The sequence below is a fragment of the Micromys minutus genome (genome assembly GCF_963924665.1).
Source record: "Micromys minutus genome assembly, chromosome: 2".
Classification (NCBI taxonomy): Eukaryota; Metazoa; Chordata; class Mammalia; order Rodentia; family Muridae; genus Micromys; species Micromys minutus.
This window is the reverse complement of record NC_137971.1, coordinates 53,819,044-53,826,992: the sequence shown is the minus strand read 5'-3', so window position 1 is coordinate 53,826,992 and position 7,949 is coordinate 53,819,044.

The window sequence follows — 7,949 nt, the reverse complement described above, 5'->3', positions numbered from 1 at the left end:
CACAGGAGAAAGTGAAAGCTGAGGAGAAGGGTAGGGTGGGGTGATAGGCAGTCACCGGCGAGGGATGGCAGACAAGGAGGAGACCTGATCCTCCCCTGGGCTCATCAGAGGAGCCCTGTGATGAATTCTCTCCTTGACTTGGTGCCTAGGATGGTTGGAGGCAAAGTTTCCTCACTTCCCCTCTGATTTCAGCATTCGGTGTAACTGAAACCTCTTCCAGGAAGCCCACTCCAATCCACCGTGGTCCCTCGGCTCCACTTGGCTTTGTGCAGTGTGGCCCCATAGGATGAAAGCCTAGTTGCCCTCTGACCACCTCCATTTATTGTCCCCTCTAATGGGACCAGGAGGCCAACCCCACTTTGCCTACTTGGTTCCCAGTTGCGTGAGGTGTGGGGATTTGTCGTTATTGTTGGTTTGTGCTTTTAAAATTTTGCCTCTGTGTGTGATGTACATGCACGTGCATATGTGTCCATGCACATGGAGGCCCAAGGCTAGTCCGGGTGTCTTTCTCAATCTCCGCCTTGTGGAGTCAGAGTCTCTCAGCTGAACCCAGAGTTCACAGATAAGACCAGTCCGGGACTAGAGAAATGACTCAGCATTATGACTCTTGCTGCTCTTCCAGAGGACCTGGGTTCAATTCCTGGCACCCACACCTGTAAGTGTAGCTTCAGAGGATCTGACACCTCTGGCCTGTGCATGCTCCTGCATTCACACATGCACATAATAAAAAGGGAAACTAGTGTAACTAGGCTCCACTATGCCTACCTTCAAGCTATGGAATTCCTGGCAGCTGTCACACTGAGCACACTGGGATATGAACTCTGCTCCTCACATTTGCTGGCAAGGACTTTATGCCATCTCTCCAGCCCTGGGTGTTTTGGTTTGGTTGAATGTGAGACAAGCTGCCCTTTAACTATGTGGCTGAGATGCCCTTGAACTCCCTGCTTATATGTCCTAAGTTTATGGGCACACGGCACCATGCTTGCTTAGCTGACAGCTGTGAAGATGGGTATCAGTGCTTTGCAACCTGGGGGAACCTTTGGGAGTGGTATGTGGAGAGCAGTTGGTCTGGAGCCATAAGCAACACCAGAGACTGTGCCCAGGGACCAGTATTGACTCTCCAGATGTCCTGTTCCAACGAGACAAGCTGAGATTGTAGGGAACAGCACCACCCTCCACCCCCAGAGCATTACCAGTGTATCGCCGGCCTCTGCTTCTACCAGTTGTGAGACCTCGGGTGAAGCCTCTTCTGACCTGCCTCAGTTTCCCTGCCATCACAGACAGTAGTACAAAGTATTTATTGTTCCCAGGAAGTTCAGGGGAGGCCAGTGCCCATGAGTCACCAGCAGAGTTGGGGAGACGCTCTGTGGTTAAAGCTCCTCTGTGCAAGCAAGGAGTTCAGGTTTCCAGACCCAAGAAAATGCTCTTGGGCATGTGACCTTCCTATAATTCCAACCTCAGAAACCAGGGAGGCGTTACTCCCTGGAGCAAGCTGGCTAATGAGATTGCTCATATTGGCCAGCTCTGGGTTTGACTGGGAGACCCTGTCTCAGAGTGGGAAGCTATGAAGAAAGATTTCAGACATATAAACACATGCGCAAACTCGCACAGCGAACCCACTCACATGTGAACATGTACAATACACATACCCATGAGAAAAGAAATGAGCCTCCCCCCAACAGTCATTCCCTGCTCACAGTCTCTTCAGAGCCCACAAAAATGTAAGGCATGCTACCAAACACTGTAGGCATGAAGCTCCATGGATAAGGTCTGTGTGGAACATTCTTGAAGTGTTCCTAACAACACTGATACCAGCTCACCATGGCAGCAGGACATACACCTCTCTTGCAGAACTGCCCGACTGACCCTGATGCCCCCTGGAGGTCGGTCACTGTAGACTAAGGGTGTGTCTACCAGGGACTAGAGGAGCTAAGGCCATCTGTCACCTGGGATCAGGAAGCTTCGACTAAGATATCACAGGAAAACTGGGAAACCATAGTAAACATATCCTTGGGGGTTCCTATGTAACCTCACTGGGCTGTACCCACTCCCCAGTTCCCCGGATTGGCCCACCCTGGCTCAGTCAGTAAGGATGTCTGTGCTGACTCCTTTAAACACAGCAACAGCAAGGGGATTGTTCTTCATTCCACTGGAGGAAACAAAGACCAGGGCACAGAGAGGACAGAGCAAGCCTCAGTACATTCAGCTCCTTCACACTGGAAAAACCTCGGTCCAGGTCCAGATTCACAGCAGCTGCCTGCTTCAGACTCCCGGTTCCCGGAGCATGAGAACAGAGCAGCCCGAGGGTGGGGAGAGAAACAGACAGTCCTTGGGAGGAAGCAATACTTGTGAGCTGCAGAAATCAGAGTCCAAGGAGCGTGAAGAGCAGATCCCTTGGGTCACTATCCCTCAATCCGATCGCTTCTCCTGATCTCCACCACGCTGCTCTGTCCAAGCCCTGGATCAGCTGCTTAGATTCAGAGCTGCTGAGCTCAGGGATTTCCCTGAGGCTGGATGGGAGTTTCTATGTCATTTGTGTTTCCCTAGGGTCCAAGTTGGACCTTGGGCCTGGGCAATCCCTCTGAAAGCAGTGATCAACCTGACATGATGAGCCTGTAATCCCAGCTGCAGAGAGGCAGAGGCAAGAATTCTATGAGTTCTAGCAAATTCCATATGATCCAAAGCTACAGAAAACCATACATAGTTCCAAAAAAAAAAAAAAAAAATCCCCCAAAACAACAACAACAACAAAACCCACAACAAGGCCTGAAGAGGAGATGACTCAGTGCTTAAGAGTACTGGCTGGTTTTTCTAGAGGTCCTGAGTTTATTTTCCAGCAACCACATTGTGGCTCACAACCATCTTCTGGTGTGCATGAAGATAGTGTACTCATATACATAAAGTAAATAAATCTTTAAAAAGAAGAAGAAACTCTCCTTTAAAAAGACAAACAAGCTCAAAAAGATGGAAGATCAGAATGTGGATATCTTAGTCCTTCTTAGAAGGGAGAACAAAACAGGGGAGGAAATACAAGGTAAAATAGATGAACAGGGATTGAAGACAAGATCTACAGAGACTGCCTCACCTGGAGAACCACCCCATATGCAGCCACCAAACCTAAGCACTCTTGCTGATGCCAAGAAGTGTTTACTGACAGGAACCAGACATGGATGTCTCCTCAAAGGCTCTGCCAGAGTCATATACATACAGATGGGGATGCTTGCAGCTAAACATCAGACTGAACATGGTGACCTCAAAGAAAGAGCTAGAGAATGGACTAAAAGAGCTGAAGGGTTTGCACCCTCATGGGAAGAACAACATCATCAACAGCTGAGATGGAGAGGGTGATTGGGAGAGAGAGCACCTTCAAGGAAGCAAGTTGAAGGGGAGGGTATAACATTTGAAATGTAAATTCAGAAAATATCCAATAAAATTGAAAAAAGGAAAACAAAACAAAAGACAAACAAGAGGCTGAAGAGATGGCTCAGTTGTTAGGAGCACTGTTTACTCTTCCAGAGGTCCTGAGTTCAATTCCCAGCAACTACATGGTGGCTCACAACCATACTGGGATCTGATGCCTTTTTCTGGCATGTAGGCATACATGCAGATAGAACACCCATACACATAAAATAGATCTTTTTTTAAAAGGCAAACAAAAACAAAAACAACCCCAGCCCATCCCCCAAATTATGGGCTGTCGAGATGGCACAGAGAACAAAGGCTTTCAGTACAAGCCTGACAAGCTAGATGCTTTCTAGACCCACACAGAGGTGGAAGGAGAGTCATCCCACAAAGTCGTTTCTCTGACTTCCACGGACATGTTGTGGAATGCACTACCTAGCATTATAAACAAATGTCTTGATTTTGGAACTCACTCTGTAGACCAGGCTGGCCTTGAACTCCTCTGCCTCCTGAGTCCTGGGATTAAAGGCATGTGCCATCACTGCCTAACTATAAACAAATGTTTTATAAAAACATAGAAAAAAAATAACTACTCAATAGGGGCTGGAGATATAGCTCACTCAGTTTGACAAGTATGCATGAAGGATGGAATTTGATTCTTTGGGAAGTGGAGGCAGAAAAGTCAAAGAGTTTAGGATTACCCTTTGCTATATAGAAAGCTTGAGACAAGCCTAGGCTACATGAGACTTTGTCTTGTCAAACAGGTGCTGCCTATAATAGGCTAGACCACCATAGGCATTTGCTGTGGATGCCCAGAACTGCAGGGTGATCCGGAAAACTGGAGAAAATGGGGAATGAGTGAGCGTTCAAGTCCACGTTGCAATGCCCGGGGCTTAGCTGTCTTGCCCTGTAGTCTTGGAAGTCTCCAGCTGATGGACTTGCCCACACGCTCATGCCTGTTCTCCTCCTACCGATCCTTCCTACTACACCGCAGGTCTCTATAGTCAGGGACTCAGTGACCTGGGCACATGCCTCAGCAAGCTCGTTTACCGCTCCAGGGCAGGTCTCTCGGGCTCTTTGGCTCTCCTTTTTCATTGGTAACATGGGTAAGTTCTTGCTGGTACTTGTAGTGCCTGCTGCTGGGGGAAACTCAAAGGCAGAGGTTTAGAAAGTTTAGAAAGGCTTGGTCCCAGGCACAGCCCCCAGAAGCACTTAGTCATGATGGCGCCACTGGGAGAGAATTCCAGGGTGAGAGCCCAAGGCAACCTCGATTCGTGTGGATTCAGGCAAGGGCATCACCCTGAGAGGCAGGAGGGTCGGGAGGGACCTGGGCGGCAGGAGGTTAAGGTGTGGAGATCTCCATTAGGACTGCCAGAGGGGGGGGCGTCACACAGTCAGGCTCTGAAAGACCCCCAGGTCCTGAAATCTAAGGGGTTTGAATTTCTGGCCTGGGGACGAAGCCCACCTACCCTCCCTATAGATAAGCTGACCAGAATATGTAGTCCTTGGACCCACAGGATCCTGCCCCCAGCACTGCAGTGGGGGAGTGGAGGGGGTTGCCTCTCTTTCACTCTGACTAAATGTATTGTTAAGGAAGACTTTTTCCTATGACCCTTGGAGTGTCTCCAACTAGCCAGGCCCGCCTGGTTGTAGTGCCTTGGAAACATCTGAATGGACCTTCAGTGGTCAGGAGCCCTGTTCTCTTCTGTGGCAGCCATGTCCTTCATCCCCCTCACAGAATGTTGAGTCCCCCAGGAGGGTAAGGGCTGAGGAACCCAGTGCAGACTCACGGGCTAGCTGGGCCCTGCCCTCTGAGCCTCTCCGCCCTCCTTCCTTCCCCTTTCTCCTCAAGCTACAGTGCCTGGAAAACACAGGCTGCCTGTGTGTGAAACCGCCAGTTGCCAGACAAGACAGGAAGCCTGGCACCCCAGAGGAGCTGGAACAGATCAATAAACAATTCTACTCCCATCTTCCCGGGATACGGTACCTGAGGTCTCGCCAAGCAGCACTGCTTCCTGGCTGTCCGGCTCTGCCTGGCACCCTGCCCTTATGCAAGGTCCAAACTGCCTGCCCCTGGGGCGGGGCTGCTCTGGCCTAGTGCCTGACCTTGGCTCCAGGCCAGGTGGAGGCTGCTAGCTGGGATTTTTACCACAACATCTATCTCATAGAGGCCTAGAGATACTCTCAGACCACAGAAAAGGAGGCAGGGCCCAGTTCAAAGTCACACAGCAGTTCTGAGCATTGAATGGGGATAGTGGATGGGGTAAGGAGGGAAGAGAAGGGAGTGTTCGCAGCCTAGGGACTTCAGTGTGAAGGGGGAGGGACTAAGAGGCCTGGAATATCAAAATAAGACTGTACACCCCACCCAGCCTTGTCTACCCTCAGTCTCAGCTTCTCCATCCGTTAAAAGGAGAGGCCAGACCCAGAGTCCAGAAATACGGTCTCAGGACCAGACTCCGCCAGCCCTCTCCCAGGTCTCTGCCTGCCTGTGACCCTCGATCGACCTCCAGCTGCAGCCCACTCACAGATCTGTCACTCCAAACCTCACATTTTACAATGGGAAACTGGGGCCTGTGAGGGGACAGGACGTGGCCACGTAGGATGTGCACGCCACACCTATAACTACAGAGCTCGAGATGTGTCGCTCCCCAAAGACGTCCCCTTTGCCTGTCACCCTGTGTTGCCGAGGTGGCCCCTGGGGTCCCGCTTCTCTGCAGGTGCCGAGCGGCGCTTGGCTCTCCTCCAGGGACACCTGTGGGAGCCAGTACAAGGGGGATGATCCTGAGCAGATGCTGGGGCAGACAGGCTGGCGATTGGATTACATGTGTGTGGGGAGAAAGCAGCATCCTTCATCTCTGTGCCCTGGGGCCACCGTTCCCGGTCTTTCCCCGCAGGTGCCCGGGGCCAGCCCGGAGGTTGCTGGCCAGGGCCTCTGCGGCGACCTTGCACCTGGGAGATGCTCTTCGCCGCCTCGCCTCACCCCGCTCCCCAGCCTACCTGGGAGCGTAAGAGAGGCCTTCAGACCCACGCTCTGCTGACCAACCTGCAGGATTCAGCTAGCTGGGGTAGGTGTGGAGCTGAGGGGCCACTGAGGGCCTCGTCTTCTGCGTGGGATGGAGCCCCCAGCCGCCGTTTGTCACGTGGATCAGCATGTGACAGCTCTGCTGTGTTACTGTCTGGAACTGAGCCAGACTGATCCACAGGCAGAGCAGCTGTCATGTAGGGCTGAGCTGGAACTGAGCTTGTAGCTCTCAGCCAGAAACTAGGCCCAGAGAGGGTCAGCCACTGGTCTGGGGACACACAGCACAAAGGAGTTCATCTAGTAGAGATCCTAGTAAGCAAGAGGAATGTTAGGTTTCCGAGAGCCTCCTTCCTAGTCGGGGGCTTTTCTTAGAGTTCAGGAGTTAAATTTGTCTTAACTCAGGAACAGCCTCAAATGAGACCCACAGGAATTCCAAATTTCTAGAGCAAGGTGAGGGATTCTGCCAAATCGAGAGAAATGGCTAGATCATACTAGCCTGTGCCATGTCTGTGGAGTTATTTGGTGTAGGAGGGCTGCCCACTGTGGGAGGTACCATGCCCTAGGCAGGCGGCCCTTGGCTATGTAACAAAGCTAGCTGAGCAGGAGCCTGTGAGCAAGTGAGCAGGAAGCAGCATCCTCAGCCATAGAAGCAGCTAAAGCTTATCCCTGACTGATTTACACATAAATGAGACCCAGACTATGGCTATTTTACTTGTCTTTGACGATTACTGGGGGATCATCCCTAATTTACTTTTCTACTGCTGCCCTTGCTACCTCCCCAGATACTTGCTGTTTCTCCTGGCCATGTGCTTATAGTACATCTGCTCTCATGAGGGCCTTCTTTCTCTCTCTCCTCTTTCCCCTCTCTTTCTCAACCAGGTAACTCAAAAGCCTGCTTAGCTCTAATCCCTGTAGTTGGCTGTAGCCTTTTTTTTTTTTTTTTTTTTTTTTTGGGTACTGGATCGATCACTTACAGCTGCCATCACGTTGCTCAGCTCCTCTTGCTTCCTCTTGGCACACAAATGTGTGTGCCCACCTTCTTCTAGAGGAACCTGAGTGCAGGCTTGTCCTTGGACATCTTGGTGCACTGCTGCTTCTCTGTAGGGCACAAAGCCACACACTTCCCGGATCATGTGTCTCAGGAACTTGATGAGGCTCCCTCCGAGCCGGCTGACCTTGGCTTGCTGATGCGTGGCCCCAGTGGAAGCCCGTGACAATGGGGAAGCTCAGGACCATGGCTGCTGCTCTCCCATGGTGTCCAGGACAGTGGCTGTAGCCATTTAATAACCAATAGTTTTAACTTAAGGAACAAGATTTGAACAACAGAAGCTGGTAACTGGGAGAATTCACTTGCGGACCTAGACCTTCAGTATAGAATTTAACATTACAGTAAAGCAACAGACCAACCTCAACAACACTCCACGGTCTCTGCAGTTTTTCTTTAGCTGTGAAGCGACTCCCTTGGTCAGAAGGTGTGCCCCGAGAAACCTTGCTCTTAAGTTCCTGTCTTGATCCTGCCTTAACT